Raw genomic sequence first — 18,210 nt, 5'->3', positions numbered from 1 at the left:
AAGAACCAGCTCCCACTGGAGGAGCTCTTCTGAGAGCAGTGGCAGTGTGGCTGAGCCTGTGACTGAGTGTGACTGAGCCTGCGTCTCACCCAAGGAGCTCAGGGACACGTGGAGAGCTGAAGGACAGCTCCACAAGAGCACCTCAAGTAAATAATCTCAGCATTGATGACAAAATATTTCTTTCTCCCTCTAATGCTATTTTCTGCCCTGAGACTGTGCAGCACGTGGACCTGGCTGACTTCAGGGCTTGGCAACGTCTGCTGAGGCTGTTAAAATGTGGTTTATTTTACATCCAATGCATCTAATGCTTTTGTTGATACAGGTTTATTAATGCTAAGAGTTGTTAAAAAAGAAGATTGCTGAACTGTAAAATGATGTTGTTGCAGACTGCTCTTGTTAGTTGGCTGAATGTAAATAATATGGCCCATTGCATGTGACAATGAAAAATTATATTGATTCATACTAACGTGTACTCCATTCTCATATGCCATGATAATGATGAAAATATTTTAGTTTTAGAAACAGACAATAAAGGGTTGGTCTTGCATAACTTCTTAGACAATTTCTTACACCTTTTTATTGCACCAAGGTATTTGAAATTTATGGATTTTACAGAATATCTTGATTTCCATCTTTGTATGCACACATACAGGTATATTCACTTACTCTGGGAAACTTCTGACTGATGCTGAAGGGAGTGACATTTTCCTCTAAGAAGCCAGGTCACAATATTGCCCCAGAAGCATTCTAACAGTTTAAGAAATCATGATCTTTACTGCAATAATAACCCAGCAGTTTATGTAAATGTTCCTAACCCGTTTCACTATGAAAACACATAATCAAGTCTAACCATCTTGGTTTCCCAAGAGATCTTGAGACAATATTCCAAATCATGTGAGTTTTTCTTCTTCTGGATAAACTCAGTAGGGTTTGACCACGAACCTAGAAAAGTTCTTAGATGGTTTCAGAACTTGCTTCTTTCAGGTGGCTGCTGTCAATGTACAGCACTGACTTTACATATTCACTGTCACATTCCAACTCTAATGACGAGGCTTGCTTTTAAAAATTCAAAATTATGGATACCTTAGCTGAGTTCTGTATTTTAAGCAAATCAATTTCATGGGATAATGTAGCAGATGCCATGATAATATAGCAAAGGCTTGGTTGAAAACCAACAAAAGTCAGCGTCTGCCCCTCTGCCTCCAAGTACGCTGCAGCAAAGCCAGACTGTTTGAACACATAATGATTTCCTAACTTAAGTGGTTTCTGAAAGCAATCTTTAAACTTCTCTAACATTCTGTTCAATAAAATTCTTTTATGAGAGATATAAATAACTTAGGTGGAAATGCCCTTTTCTGACGGATCTTCACTCTGTCTGGCAAGAGGGCAGCTGTCCTTGCTGTGAAAGGGTTGAATAGATGCTTTCAGAATATGGAATATCTTCTTGAAGAGGTGAAAATGGCCCTAATTATAGGGCAGAAGTTTATCTCCTGACAGAAACATGAAATATTGTCCCAACTGCTAATAAATTAATACCTGAAAAATCCTGGGAAAACCTAAATTTTGGGTTGAAAGCCAAAAAGGGGAAAAAAAAAGTAAAGTAGCTCTATAAAATTCTCATGTCTCTAAAAATCATAAGCAAGACTCAACACTGCTAAAACTCACAATCAGACAGAGAGAAGACTGTGGGAACGACCATGATTAGAGGATGAACATGTGCAAGCAGCACAAGACTCAGCTGAGAAAGGATGGCCTGTGTAGTGCTGATCTGCACTGCAAACCAGGGCTGAAAAGCTGCTTTGGGGTTGCAGATGGCGTGCAAAGCTCTGATGTACCAGGAAAAGAAAACCCAGTAGCGAGTAGAGAAAGCTGATACTCCAAGATCTGAAGAATTCCCTGACAGGGAAATTTGAGGCAGCGCTCCCTGGAATTGCTGCTATACTTAGCTAATTAACTGAACTTGTCTCACCATCCTTGCTGCAGCTACCCTGCTATGAATCCTGTCACAGAGCACCTGCTGGGGCACAGCTCTGCTCAGCTGGTCTGGGAAGGGCAGCTGAGCAGTCTGTATTGCTCTGGTGGTTGTGGACGCTTGTGTGGCTGTGCTAATTTATGCCATTGCCCTTGGAGAAAAGCAGAATAAGGAGAAACAGAAATGGTTTTGTTCCTTTGTCCTTTGGGCTTTCAGAAGCTTAATGTGCACCGTGTGCAAGAATTATTTTGTGGTGACAAAGACATAGGACGGAACTATCTCAAAGGCCCTGTGAGTAGTTGGGGGGATGTTAAAACACAGTGAAATATGTTAATGACATATTAAGTATTCAGACACAATTTATTTACATTTCATTCTTTCATCTGTTTGAGAAGCAGTTTCTAAGGACGAGTGTTACAAGGAACAATTTGTGTTTCCTTAAATTGGGATGTGTTTAAAAAGGCTTATCAGGAGTGCAATTTTTAATGTGACTTTAATGTGACTTTTTGCTTATGTAACAACTTCAAAAGCTGAATTTAGGCTTTGTGCTAATGTAGGTCTGAAGCCATCAGAAAACAAGTTACATAGTAAGATGTTTTTGTTCCTGCAGAAAGGAAAAGTAATAATATATTCATCGATTGTGTCCAGCTCTGGCCACTTCAGCTCAGCAAGCAAATCCTCAGGAAGAAACAACCAATTATTCAAGGCAGGAAAAAAAACCCACAGCACTTTAAAAACTTGCATAATTTAGATAATAGAGTGAATAAAAAGGGACAATAGGAAGAAATGTGAAGATATGTGAATGCTCTGAGTATGTTCCATATTTGTCATGACATGGGTTGGATTGCTCATGCATAATATAAATAAGTACACTAGTATCAATAACACTTTATTTTGAAAGGAATGAAGCCAGTTACATTTCTGGGAATAGCTAGTCTATATCTGAAAAGAGTTAAGTACAAACCTACCTTGGAAACTTAAGTAACTTCTATTAGTTTCAGGCTCATAATTGCAAAGTATTCCCAAAATAGGGTGAAAGATGTTTTGCTGATTATGTTTGTAAGGTATTCTTTTTGGTAGATGGGTAGTAGATCAATGCAGGGTTGCTGATTTAGGTACCTAATGGCTTCCCTGATCACTGAGTGCACTGAAATTCTTAATATTTACCCAAATGAGAAGCAAGGAACTACTCCATTGCACAAATAGGAAGATAAAGTTTTGGATAAATATTTAAGTGACTTGCCCAAGGTCATGTAAGGATTCTGGCAGACTGGGGACTCAGTTCACAGACTTTTGCCTCAAAAACTTGTTTCTTTATCCAGTGGACTGGCTGCAGCTGGTGTGAGAGTGGTTGGAAGCCCCCAGTTTTTGCTTTCAGAAATTTGGGGAAGGCCGTGACGCTCAATCCCAGACCTGAACCCCTGGAAAGTTTTCTTTAACTCTCCTCGTGGGAACATGAAGATTCTGCAGGAAGCACATGAGCTCAGGCAGGGACAGAGCTCCCTGCAGAATGCCAGGGCTGGCAGGGGACGCTCCTGTGGGGAGCCACTGCAGCTTGTCTTGGGAGCTCTGCCTGAAGAGCCAAAACTCTTCATCCCTCAATTCTCCCTGCATTCATCACCTACAAATACGTCCCTGCATGAACAAGGATGAGGACAGGAATTCAGTTTGTGATTACAGATCATAAATGCAGGGAAAGTACATGGAACACTCTGCAAATACGTGTCATAAACACAAATAAAAAACTTTTTTAAAAGCTGGTCTTTGATACAAGCAAACCAAAAGGCAAAGAAACAAAAAAATATTACAAGGAGTTCTGCATCCGGAAATTGCAGAAGTAGCTTTCAAAACTTGGTTATAAGTTTCCCAGAAAAGCAATAGAGTGAGTTCAGGTCTCTAAAACACCCAAAGCAAGTTTTGAAGTAGCACAGGAAGGTTGAGAACTCTTTCAAAGAAGTACCTAGTGCTCATTTAAGTGGTTTTTGATGAATTGCAATTATCTGTGTCTCTAAAGACAATTTTAGTCTCAGTATGTGCAAGAACTTAGGAATACTTTTAGTTTTCTCTGTAATTATTTTAGAGATGTAGAGTGTTCTGTTTTCTGCAACTACTGGGAAAATAAGATGAAAGTGACCTTTGGAGAATCAATTTTTGTAATCTTTGTATTGGTCTTCAAAAATATATCCCTTTGGAATAGCTATTCAAGGACTCTTTTTTTTTCAGTTAATTGAATTCAACATACAATTTTCAAAAGTTTTCTGTTTTGAAGCATTTCTAGGATTTTTGTCTGTTGATCCTAAATGTGTGTGCAGTGTGCAGAAATGTTCCAGCCATGTGGATACAGGATAATATTGGTGGAAAATGAAAAGGAAGCAGAGAAAACTGAACAGGAAAAAAACCTGAACACCTCAGAAGAGTGCAAATGTAAACTTTACTGACGTGTGCACGTTGGTTCTGTGCAGCTCGATTTTGGGATGATTCTGGCCTCTCTCTAGGTTTTATTTAAGAAAAAACCAGGGCAGAGAAGAAGTGGTGGTGCACACTAATAAAGGCTCTGTATTTCAGACCACAGAGGGGCAGAGGTCAGGCCCCACTCCTGCCACGGGTGAATGCAGCTGGAGCTGGGGCTCTGCAGGCTCAGGTACTGATGTTCCCTGCAGTGCTCGTGCACCTGATGATTGTGGGTGTGATTGTGGGTGTGACTGTGGGTGTGACTGTGGGTGTGATTGTGATTGTGGGTGTGACTGTGGGTGTGATTGTGATTGTGATTGTGGGTGTGATTGTGGGTGTGGTTGTGGGTGTGATTGTGGGTGTGATTGTGATTGTGGGTGTGATTGTGGGTGTGATTGTGATTGTGATTGTGGGTGTGATTGTGGGTGTGATTGTGGGTGTGATTGTGGGTGTGATTGTGGGTGTGATTGTGATTGTGGGTGTGATTGTGGGTGTGATTGTGATTGTGATTGTGGGTGTGATTGTGGGTGTGATTGTGGGTGTGGTTGTGGGTGTGATTGTGATTGTGATTGTGATTGTGGGTGTGATTGTGATTGTGGGTGTGATTGTGGGTGTGGGTGTGGTTGTGGGTGTGACTGTGATTGTTATTGTGGGTGTGATTGTGGGTGTGGTTGTGGGTGTGACTGTGATTGTTATTGTGGGTGTGATTGTGGGTGTGGTTGTGATTGTGGGTGTGATTGTGGGTGTGGTTGTGGGTGTGATTGTGATTGTGGGTGTGATTGTTATTGTGGGTGTGGTTGTGGGTGTGGTTGTGGGTGTGATTGTGGGTGTGATTGTGGGTGTGATTGTGGGTGTGATTGTGGGTGTGATTGTTATTGTGATTGTGATTGTGGGTGTGATTGTGGGTGTGATTGTGGGTGTGATTGTGGGTGTGATTGTGGGTGTGATTGTGACTGTGGGTGTGACTGTGGGTGTGACTGTGGGTGTGATTGTGGGTGTGGTTGTGGGTGTGATTGTGGGTGTGATTGTGATTGTGGGTGTGACTGTGGGTGTGATTGTGGGTGTGATTGTGGGTGTGATTGTGGGTGTGGTTGTGGGTGTGGTTGTGGGTGTGATTGTGGGTGTGATTGTGATTGTGGGTGTGATTGTGGGTGTGGTTGTGGGTGTGACTGTGGGTGTGATTGTGGGTGTGACTGTGGGTGTGATTGTGGGTGTGGGTGTGATTGTGGGTGTGATTGTGGGTGTGATTGTGGGTGTGATTGTGGGTGTGATTGTGGTTGTGGGTGTGATTGTGGGTGTGACTGTGGGTGTGACTGTGGGTGTGATTGTGGGTGTGATTGTGGGTGTGATTGTGACTGTGGGTGTGATTGTGACTGTGGGTGCAGCCCTTTGGCATTGGTAGAAGAAAGCAGCAGAAGGCAGGGAAGTGCTTAATCACAAGCAATGAACGCGAGATTTAATCCCACTAAAGGCAAAGGCAATAATGTGATTAAGCTCCAGACAGAAATGTAAGCATGTGTTTATGTATCTCCCAGAAGAATTTCAGTAAGCAACTTGATGTATTAAAAATATGAGTCCCACAGTCTTCCTGTATTAGAGAAATCAGCTTTATTTTATTTAACTTAGCTGCAGACCTGGGGACCTGGTCCATTGCCAATCAAGCCTTTAAGCAAAGTTTAAGAGTCCCTGTGTGATAAAAGTTTGAATAGAACAAAGAATGGACAGGAAAGAATTTCAGGCTTAAATATCTGAAGTAAAGAACAAATGGTCAAAATTTTGTCTTTTTGACAAGTCAGAGATAAATGGATTTTTTCTTTAACACCTCTCTGTCCTCGGCTTCTCTCAGCTAGAGGCAGAGAAGCATGAAGATTTTGAATAAATATGACTAAGAAAACATTTTAAAATATTGAATGAAAATAAGTCTGCCCCATTTCCATAACTGCTGCAATGTAAATTTACTAGATCAGGTAGTATTTGTTTTTTTATTAAGAGTGATGGCTCAGTATTAGGCTTTCCAAGACTGTTCTGTTATCTCCATTGCTTCCAAATATCTCCAAAATACTTTTATGATCTGAAGCAGCAGAGATTCCTATATTTTTCTTTTAAATTTGTTTTCTGTGAAATCCATGTCTATAGTTGCTCATGAAAAAGAGATTTTACAGACTCGGAGAATGCCAGGCATAATAAAAAATGCATCCAAATTACCCTGTATAGCAGTGTTTGTATTATCTTTTTAAAGGCATGAAAAATGATAATGGTATAGGCCTCATTTCTAATTTTGTTTCCTTAAGCACATTCTCTTGTGCATATTCCTGATGGGAATTTTGAGGACTGATAATGAGTTAGCTTGTGCTCAGTTAGAGAGGAATCCCACAGTTGCTGTTTGCATGGGAACAGCTTGTGGCACAACTCTGCCCTCTGTTTTCCACATTCATTAGGAGACCTTTCAAAGCAGGCACAAGGAATAAGGAATTTTTATGACAGAAACCTGAAATCCAAGGAGATATCCTTCATTTCCATTTCTGAAGGAGCCCTGACTTTCAGAGGTCCCGACAGTGGAACTTTTGCAGCTTTATTGGTTCAATTGCAACACTGAAAATGGGACATTTGTCATTTTATTGTTGTTTGTCCTTAAAAATTAAAAAAAATGCAAGAAGATGAAGACATTTGAATAAGATTATTCTTGCTTAGGCAGGAGAACATGCATGAGATCCTCTTGTGCTACCCGTGTGCTGCCACACTGAGCCCCTGAGAGAGAATCTCTGTTTAAAGGGGTGATTCACAATTAGGCCTTCTGGTTCCTGCAGTGATCAATATATTCCTGATTAGAAATGCATGAAAGGGCAGTTGCATCAGTCTTCAGATTCATACCTGCAAACATAAAATACTTTCTTACCACACACATGCTACACTAAATGTGCATTTTCTTCATTTCAGTTTTGCTGCTGGCGGTTTTTCCTTTCTCCCACCTTTCCTAGTTTTTCCTCTGCTATGTATTGCGTCAGATTCCAAGGAAAAAAAAACATCTTTTCATTGTGAAAGGAACAGAGTGCTTAGAACTTCACAGACTCGAAGAAGCACAGGCTGGAGGGAGACTTGCTCCTGCCTGTTTCCCTGCAGCACCTTGCTCTCATGACCTGAATGAAAGTCTTCTCAGAGCTCTGAAAGAAGGAAGAAAATAACACTGTGTCTCTTCTGTTTTTCAAATTGTGGCCTTGAAGACAACTTTTAGTGCTTAGATAACTGTTGCTTTCTATTCTTAACCATTGTGGTGTCTAGCAGAGGTAAGGTATGTCGAGTTTCATGCAGAGATGGTCTTGAGCTCCTACGCAATTTTTCAATACTTGTCAGCAAGGCTTTTTCTCCATTTTTTTCCCTCAAGTGACATTTCCTTAATATCTCCCACTCGTATTTCACAAGAATACATACTCATAGCACAAGAAGACACAAAATAACATCTAGCAATTTTGAAAATACCTGTACAACACACTAAAAACTGCACCGCAAAGAGAACAATAATAAGCAGGTCCCTTTCTTCTTCATTTAGATGAAGAAAACACCTTAGTGTGGGGCAATTCAGATTGTAATGCTCACTGCACATTTGAATTAATTTAGGCGTGCTCTCATGGCCTTGTGTCAACAACGAGTGGTTTCACACACTTAAAGAATCACCACCAAAGATACTGGCAAAAAGCAAGTTTTAATATGAATTTGTGAAAGTGCAACTTTAACAGAGTTTAGCGGTGAAGTTCACTCTATTACTTAATGCATGGATGGAGCACACAGAGGAAGATCATATGAGAGTAAATTTTGAATTATTTACCTGGTAAAAAAAGCATAAGGTTGCAAATACAAAAGACAAGGGTGCAAAAGGATTTAGCAGCATTTAATCATTCACTAATTTAATAACGTGATTAAATAGGATTTACTACAATTAAAACAATGACTTATTATAGATTCATGATAACAACAGGCCATCAGGGATGACTGGTTATGCTCTGCTCCCCACCTTGGCTGGGCTGTTGGTGTTCCTGTTACACTCAGTGCTGCTCCCACCTGTGCCACGGAAGAAAGAACACCTGGTACAGCCAGAGGTGCTTCATTCCCCAACTGGCCTGGTCCAGGCTCAGCAGGAACTTCTGAAATCCTAGACAGGCCCAGGGATTGTGGAGACGTTGTTGTGGAGGAATGTACCACCACATCTTGTGTCTTAAAGATGTAAAATTTCTCTTTTTTTCACGTTTTTCTATTTTTAACTTTGCGATCTCAAAACTGTTCCGTTTTGGAATCTAAATGAAATTGCTGGCTGAAGACATTGAAGAGATCACCTTATGTGCCCTCGAAGAGGGAAAGACAGAAATGCCAGGATGAGCTTTATTTGACATCAGTGACTCTACACTGGAAACCATCACCTGGCTGCAGGACAAAGCCTGCTTTGCTTCCTGAGAAACACCCTGGGGGAAACAAATTTAAAAATTCCACCTGTGCAAGGATGCTCTAGAGCTGGGGCAAAGTATTTTCAACAATCAGCTCTCAAGGCCTGCAAACAGCTTGTTTAATCAGGTAACATTTTCTACTTGATGTAACTGTTGTTAAGATTACAGGCCTCTTTAAGAAAATGCATGCAGACACTGAGAAATGCAATTTTCTGTACGAAACAAACTGCGTGAAACGTTTCTTTTAAAAGTCAGAGTACATCTTTTATTGGTGCTGCCAATCATACGAAGAAAGAAATTAATTTCTTTTTTGCCATTTCTAAACACATTACATTAAAGGAGTAGGTTTTAAAAGACTTGGCTCATTTTTCACTCTACCTGGGAGATGAAATTTAAGATGCTAATAGTTTGGAAAATATCACTTCAAGAACATATGACTTTAATCACTTCTAGTCTTGGCTTGTGCTTAGGGAATTTTAACTGAAAAGCTTGATTGTTCTCTGGCAGATTTTTATACTTATTTCTAGGAGTTTTTTTCACATCAGTCTTGTGGCTTTGATTTGCATTTCAGACCTTGTTTTTCCGATTTACAGCTTCTGTTGTCCAATCAAATGTTGTACTTGTCAATGTCATTCATCATTCGTGTTCACCAAAACCGTATCTGCTGGAAAATTTAAAATAAACCCCAAAATTTTGTTTCTCTAACTGAAGCGTGTGAGTTATAGGAGAGCTCGCGTTGTGTCCCAAACTGGCAGTCCCAGCACTCGGAGGTGAAAGGCAGATCAGGTATAGATGAAAGCTGTGTTGTCCTGTGGCACATGCAAGAAAAATGCATTTAGACTTAGCAGCCCCGTGCTGGAAATGCAGAGTTAGAGTCAGAGTTGGTATAAACCCATAGGACATTTTTTCTTTCAGAGCTGTAAAACTGTTAGGTCATTGCACTAAGGGGCTTTGGACTGTACAGGACCTCTGAAGTGAGCAAAGCCAACCACCTGCCACCACAAGCAATGCACAATACAGTGACTTTCATCATCTCACAGAGGACAGAATTATAAATAATTAGGGACATGCTTTGGCTTTTTTTAAATCTTCAGTGCTGGCTACTGGAAAGCAGTTCTTTCTTTATCCCAAATATCCATAACTCTGAGAATTAGAGGCCTTTTAATTTCAGTAAATTGCTATTAAAAACATTTTATATATCTTTTGAATACTGAAATTATTAATTTTTAAATACATCTTCTGTCTTGTTAATATTTTCTTTTGGTAGACTAAATGCAAAAACATTAAACAGCACCTAATCATTGTTAATGGCTCAAGTCTAATGCCTCCCCTTCAGTCCCAGCAGCTACATGTTACAGGACTTTGCTTTAACACTTCCTTGTCTGCTTTTAGGTAATTGCTTGCATCTTTCTCAACTGGACCAATATTTGACAAATTTTCGCTAGAAAAAAATATGTAGAAATACAGAGATGGACGAATTTCAGAGGTGGAATCACATTACCTCTAGGTAAACTATGTTACATTTAGGTGAACTGTGTTACATTCCATCATCATTCCACCTTTACATCTCAGTTTGCAACATTTCCTGCAAAATTTATTCAAAAATATGCATACTTTGGGCATCAGGTTCCCAGATTTCTCAATCTCTTAATCCTTTTTTTATTGCTTTACATAGTTTCTCCTTTTATATCCACTAATCCCAAATTTGAGTTAGCTGACATTTTTGTTACCAGAATTAACTGGAATAACCAGAATTTGTTTTGCTGCACCTTTCAGGTTTCTGCAGAGTTCCTGGAGTTTTCCTTTCAGTTCTAACATGGTCGTTTCAAGCACCTCTGTTTTCATTTCTGCATCTCACCTTTATATCTTTGAAGCTTTCATGATGAAAACTGAGAGTATTGACTGCCCTTATCACTCTCCACAGCTCCCTGAAAGGTGGATGTGCTCAGGTGGGGCAGCAGGACCAACAGAACCAGGGCACAGAGTCTCAAACTGTGCCAAGGGAAATATAGGTTGGATATTAGGAAAAAAGTTATTTTACAGAAAGAGTGATAAAGTACTGGAATGGTCTGCCCCTGGAGGTGTTTAAACAAAGATTGAATTGGCACTGGGTGCCATGGTTTAGTTGAGGTGCTAGGGCACGAGTTGGACTGGATGATCTTGAAGATCTCTTCCAGCCCAGTGATTTTGTGATTCTGTGCGATTCTGTGATTTTGGAGAGTTGCTTAGATTGTCCCTGCTGGTTCTATACTTTGGAACCCCACTTTTTATCATCTGCTTTTGTTTCTTTAACTGTTTCTTTCATTTCTTTTATTTTTTTTCTGTGATTTTGGAGAGTTGCTTAGATTGTCCCTGCTGGTTCTATACTTTGGAACCCGACTTTTTATCATCTGCTTTTGTTTCTTTAACTGTTTCTTTCATTTCTTTCATTTCTTTGCAAGGTCTCAGCTCTCAGCTTGACTTCTGGCAATTCTTGCTTCAGCCCTGCATTACTCAATAGCTTGCTAATTGTTCTTTTCCTGTTCATACACTTACTCCTGGTATCTTTATTGGAGTGGCTGGCTGAGTGTTCTTTCCTCACCCCTTTTTTTTCTCCTTTCTTGACATACAGATTCTGACAGCCTTAAATCTTGGAAATTTCAAAATGCATGATGATTTGTTTTCCTTCTTGTGTGCCAGCTTGTCAGTTTGTCCTAATGCTCAGCAGCACCAAAAAAAGCCTGGCTCCAGCCTCTTAACACTCTCCTTCCAGGTACCTATGTACATTTCTTACTTTATCCAATTTAACTCTTTCAGAGTACCAAATCTTCCTTTATATTTCACGTTGAGCCAAGGAATAATGCATCTATCAAGACTTAAAATGTCTGCTGTAAGTTTTTGAGTCTCTTCAGTATTTATGGATTTAAAGGAAAACAACATTTTATTATTTTAATGAGAATTTAGGGACAACCTGACAGTTTTTTATTTCAGACAAAAGCTGATTTTATAATCATTAGATAAAATTCTGTTGGTTGCATGTTGTTCAAACTTGAACCTAGTTCAAGGCAGGACAGCAATGGCAAAGCATGCTACAGCATTCCTGCTTTTGAGACAATCAGCAACCCACCCACACACTTCTCCAGTTTCATTGCTGTTATTCTTCAGTATAAAGGAAAAAGGAAAATAATCGAATGGCAGTGACCAAATGCCTAACACATATTCATCAAACTGCTTTCCAGAAGATGCACAAACTACATTTATGATGTTAGGGAATGAAGAAAGTAGCTTTATCCTCATTAACAACAATCTATTCTATTATTTAATCTGCCAAGTGTGCAATAACAATAATTTTAAACTTATACTTCCTTGTCCCTATTTATCTACCCTCCACTTGTAAAAATTCTTTTGTTTTATTATATGAAATTACTAATATTTCTGGTTTTTGAAAAAGAAAAAAAAGGCATGTCATCTTCTATCTTCTTCCACATCTTCAGATGCCTTGCAAAGAATGGATTTTTAAAATAATTACTTCCTCTTTTAATTAAAAGTCAACACCTATTGAAGTCAGCTTGTTCTGCAAACCTTCAGTTCTTTTAAATTACAACAGTGCCAATTGCTTCCCTGTTCTATTTTGTTTGTTTCAAATCCAGCTAAAAATTTAGTTATACTTCCCTGGCTGGCAGTCTTCCAGAATAATAGCAATGCTCCGAAATTGATTGAACAGCTCTGTCATTCCAGAGAGCAAATTAAATCAGAAATGCACCTTTCTAACTGTTGCTCCCTTAATTTCCTTAATCTGCAACCAGTGCACAGGAAGCAGCTCCCAGTCCAATTACCCCAAACACGGAGATCTTTAAAAAATGCACCAGGAGCTCAGGGGACATTCAACTCGTGGCACTGCAGAGTGGCTCCAGCCAAAGCAAACATCCCTGCAAGATGTTTAATGCATGAAACTAACCAAGCAGAATTGAAGTTAAAAATCTGACAGTCTGTTTTCAATGTTTTGATTAAGAAATTAGCAAGTTGACTAAAAATGCTTCATGGAGCTCATTCACATGAACATTAGAAGAACAAGAGACATCACACAAACCTTCTGACACTAATTACAGGGTGATAGCATCATTAACATTATTTAGCTATTGTAAGATGTTCATCAGTAGCTCACACCTTAGCACTTACCCTGTTTTGCCCCATTTTGGGTGCTGAGCATTGGCCAAAGCCTGCCATTTACTGATAGGTACTCCCTGCAGGGGAGAAGCAGGAGTGACACATCCCCAGATGCTCAGGCTGCTGCTTTTTGGGGTGACAGCACCCGAGATGACAGTGTCCCAGTGGGGACACCTGTCCTCACCTCCACAGGGCTGTCCACACCCACCTAGCTCCAAATGTCAGCAAGAGGAGGGCACTTTAGATTCCTGCAAGGTTTTTGATTCAGGCTCAAACACAACATTTCTGTTTTGTAAATCTTAGAAGTCCTTTCAGCTGAAGTGCTCTTCCTAGCTGTGTCAACGGGGCATAAAAGGAAAAATCCCAAATGGTGAGAAGAGAGTAAGAACCCAGTGTGGCGAGTCCTGCACATCCACATCATCATACCACTGTTTGCAACTTCTCCCACTTTCAAGATATAGGATTAGAAAAAATGCACAATATCTCTTTGGTTTAAAGGATGACTATACACCCATCAGCAAGTATCAGAGATTTTTCTGTCTAAAGAACACTGTTCTTCTATTACAATGCCTATTAACTCTTTTATTTTGCCTGTTTGAAGTTTGTGAGTCTGAGTTTGTTAAGGTTAGAACTTCTGGGATGTTACTTTTTCCCTTTCTTTTCCTGCTCTTCATATATAGATCTCAATGTCTTCTGATTGGAGAGACTCTAGTCCCATACTGGCTGATAAATTAGAGTAGGAGATTTATTTCTGTCACCTTCCAAGGAAAGTTCAATAGCCTTTTCCCCACAGCTCTTCTTTTGAATCATAGCAACTTTGTGATATAAAAGATATATTGTATTTATAGCATTTTATTTCATGCCTCTAGCTTATTTCAAATTCAGTTTTGCTTTTTTTTTTTCCTCCTTTCATAGATGAGAAAATGCTGTAAGTGGATACATTTACAGCACTTCACAATACCGAGGTCAAAAGTCCTGGAACTCCATTCTGCCTGAGAAAGGGAAATTTTTTTCTGGAGCTATATTGAAAGCTTCAGTTTACCCTGTATGGTTTCATGTTTTTGCTCGAAATTGGTAAATATAGAGACACCTCCGAGTAATGAAGGTAAGGAAATGGAATGCAAACAACCATGAAGATAACAAGAAGAGTCCCATTGCCTCCCAGGAGACTTAACTTTCACCTGTTCTGAAGAGTGCTCTGCTTTTCAGCAGTTTCAGCAAAATAACCTACATGGAGGGGAAATGTCATTTTCTTGAATCAGTCCATGAGGCAGTCCTTGGAGCTGTTGAATCCAGTGGTATTGCTGCAATGCAGCATGCCTTTGTTTCATGTTTGCCTAATTCTCAGTTCCTGTCATAATTCCACCATCTCCATGTACCCTTGTTCAGGAATAATCCGTGCAGGAAAGGCTGAAATGGTTTCACCTATAATTCAACAGCAGAGCTGGTTATTGGATATTTTAGGCTGGGTATCTGAAAAGATTCTTCCCCAGAGGGTGGCTGGGCATTGGCACAGGCTCCCCAGGGCAGTGCTCACAGCACCAGCCTGGCACAGCTCAGGAAGCATTTGGACAATGCTCTCAGGCTCACTGTGGGATTCTTGGGGCTGTTCTGTGTGGGGCCAGGAGCTGGATTTGAGGATCCTTGTGGGTCCCTTCCAGCTTAGGATATTCTAGGATTCTATGATAGAAAAGAGCGTCAAAATGAGAATTTTCCTCCCCATTTAATCAGAAATTATCACCTGTCTACCTTTTAATTTCTCTCTCTCTTTTGCAGGAATTAGACAGCAGCACGGCAAGCTGGATTTTGTCATTCAGCAGGGTGCTCTTCCCCATACAAGGTCATGCTCTGACATTGCTGGCAGTTTCTAAGGAGCAAAAAAGAAATAGAATCATTTTGGACCTTTTTTTTTTTTTTTTCTTTTTTTCTTATTATTTTTATGATGAAGAACTGTATGTTGAAACAACGTTTTCCAACTCTTTTGAGAGCAGGGTGCATTTGGGAACATCCACTGATGCTGATTTGTGTAGCAGCCCCCAGGGGCCTCGTGTGAATTGCACCTGCTGATCAGTGACAGCACACCTTTCAGAACTGCCTTTCAGAATTCAAGGGGAACAGATTGCAAGGAGGCAAAGAGTTTCACCTCATGGACAGCCCTTCTGACTGCTTTAGAAAGTTCAAACAGTTCTGGCAATGTTGGAAACACAATCTCATTATCCTGAAACTCCTCACAGCTTAGGAAACGCCACGATTCTCCTGTCCTAAACCTGACATTTCATTAAATGAAGATAAACTACACGCACATTAGCAGCTTGTATGAGCATTACTTTACAAGCCCGTTTCAATTAAAATAAAGATCAGATCCAAGACATTTCAGAGAGTGTTTTTGGTGACACAGTGAAATTCTCAGATTAGAGACAAAAATACAGCACCCAGCGTACTTCTAAAAAAAAATAAATTATCATGTCTCTGCATGAAAAACAAGGAGAGTTTGGTACAGGGGAAATATAATCCACTCCAATGATGCAGACTGTAAAATTTGTTCTGTAGCCTTTCACCATGCATTTTTATTCATTTTCTTCATCAATGCAAAACAGCGAGGTGATTTCACTGAGATGCATTTCTTATTTGTCCTATGCCATAGCCACATACTGGTAGGTACAATGTTTTGTAGTTTAAAAATAATTTATAATTACACTCTTCTGCAATTTTATTTGTTTCAAATGACAATTAAGAGAAAATACATGATTTTTAATTTTGAAAATTGCTAATTAGGAAAATATATTTCTGTGTAAGTATACATTATTTCCTTCACACCTATGCACAGGCTGTAACATGTTTTGAAAGAGAGCATTTATGTGTGCATCCACAAGTGGCAGCATATCCAAATGTACAAGATCTTTCTAGATTTTAACTCATCTACTTTTTTGTTTCAATTTGTCTTTTGAAAGAACAACAAAAGATTTTAATGCTTCTCTTTGCTAAGTTCACACAACAGTAACTACATTTAGGTTTTGGATGTGAATCTGGAAAATGAAATAGAAATGAAATGCATTGTGGAGTATGTGTTTACAACCTGTATTTTATGTTGCATTACAGGCTCTCTGTTTTAGTTTAATGACTATTTATGTAATGAAATTTTGACATTCCTTTCCCCAAACAGGGCATTTTCTATACTTGGATGGGTTTAAGATTGTGGTGTCTCTCTTCTTGATTACAAGTTAATATCTTATTTGTGAAATGCATCTCTGAACACTGAATTCCTTTGCTCTGTAGAGTTTTTTTTTACCTCCAGAGTTCTTCAGGAGCACTGCAGTCTCAGCTGTACTCAGCATACACCTGACCAAGGCTGCAGATAGTTTACAAACAGCACTCTGTTTTCAGAGTGTTTCTTATTCCCTTATTTTCATGACAAAACCTTCATTGTAAAATTAAATATATTATTTTCAGATGTGCTTGAAAAGCAGTAGGAGCTGGGAGCTGAGTCAAGCCCTGTCAGTGACAGAGCTGTACCTGGTCCCAAATCAAGAGGTTCGAGACTGAGGAGACCATGGGTACAGCACCCAACAGGGGCTGGCTGCTCTTCCAGCCACTGTCCATTGTCCTGGCGCTGGGAATTGTCCTTTGGGGCTCTGGTCATTTGGCAACCTCTTGAAAGGGTTTGAAAGGAAGGTAAGGACAAAAAGACTTTAGAGGGAAATGTATGACCTCAGTCCTCAGTATGAGAGCTGAGAGCTGAAAACCAAGAGATACTCAGGACAAGCTCATCATACCCTGTGGGTGGGAAGTCGGAGTCTCCCCCAGGTCAGGGTGACCCCAAAAGGTGGAAAAGTCTCTGCTCCAACCCGTGCCTTCAAGGAAAGACTCAGCAGTCCTCTGTTGTCCGGTCTCAAGGTGGTTTATTGTAAGTTATCTAGAAGATTTTCTTCCTGAGCTGCCGAGGTCTGCTCAGCAGCTCAGCCAGAGGCACACTGCACACTCTCTGCACACTCTCCACCCACGAGGCTGGTGCTGTCTTTTAAACTAAAAACTACGTGTACTGTATTTACAATTCCATTCCAATAGCTATCACCTGTGTTAGACACTCAGCTTCTATTCTAAACCAATCTGAAAGTGCCAACATCACCCTGAACATGGAGGCTAGGAAGAAGAAGGAAGAAACACAAGGCATGCCCAATTCCCTCCATCTTGGAGCCTCAGACCCCCATGTACAAAACCCAAACCCCACTGTACAGAGGTCAAAACCCCCCTGTACAGCACTCAGAAACTTTTCCCTTCATTTTGTGATTATCTCTACTGTGCTACCTAAACTTGTGTGGCTTGTAATTAATTCTCCATACAGAGTTGGTGATTTGCTCCACGGGCTCAGATCCAAACCCCACGTGTGTCCTTGGCTGCTGCCAGGGTCTCAGAGCCCCCTGCCAGCGGCTCTGGACATCCAGGGCACCCAGAGGGATGTGCTGGGTTCCCACAGTGGGAGAGTGCTCAAAATCTGTAAAGGTAAAATCCAGTGTAGACACAACTAAAGCAATAGTTACAGCAAATTTATTTCCATATGAGAAAAAGTAATATTACACGATTCTTTAGCAGGTATAGAATACATATTATATAATTTAATAATGAATTATTTTATATTTGCTATATATTATAACAATAAAATAACATATTTTTATAATACAGTGCAAATACTATTTTATTAATATATAATATAGTAATGTATTATTTTACATGCATGAAGGGGGAAAAAAGCCAAAGCAAAAATAGTCAATTTTTGTACATTTGGATTACCCCAAAACCAGCTGGAGAAGAATTCAGCTTTTAGAAATCCCTTCAGGCAAAGGAGTATTGGAAGAGATAATGGTACTGAATCAGTTCTGTTTCTGATTTCTGAAAGTTTTATCCCAGTCAGTCACCACACTTAGACATATTTTTTCAAATCTTGAAACATGTTGGGAGAAGTAGAGTTTTTATCAGCTTTCCTTAGTCTTGAGAATGAAGATTTTCCTTTTGTGGGACATTAAGGCTTGTGAAAATCCTAAAAATTAGGGGGCAAATCCTTTCCTCCCAAGAGTCTATGGCAAAAAATAAAACCCCAAAAAACCCAAAAAAAAAAAAAAAACCAGGGAACAACTACCTATGAACTCTGTAACTCTGTGAGGAGAAAAGGTGTCCTCCAAGCCCTCCTCGTTATTGTCACCTTCTGTT

This window comes from Motacilla alba, chromosome 1, assembly GCF_015832195.1.
Source record: "Motacilla alba alba isolate MOTALB_02 chromosome 1, Motacilla_alba_V1.0_pri, whole genome shotgun sequence".
Classification (NCBI taxonomy): Eukaryota; Metazoa; Chordata; class Aves; order Passeriformes; family Motacillidae; genus Motacilla; species Motacilla alba.
This window is presented reverse-complemented; position numbering follows the sequence as displayed.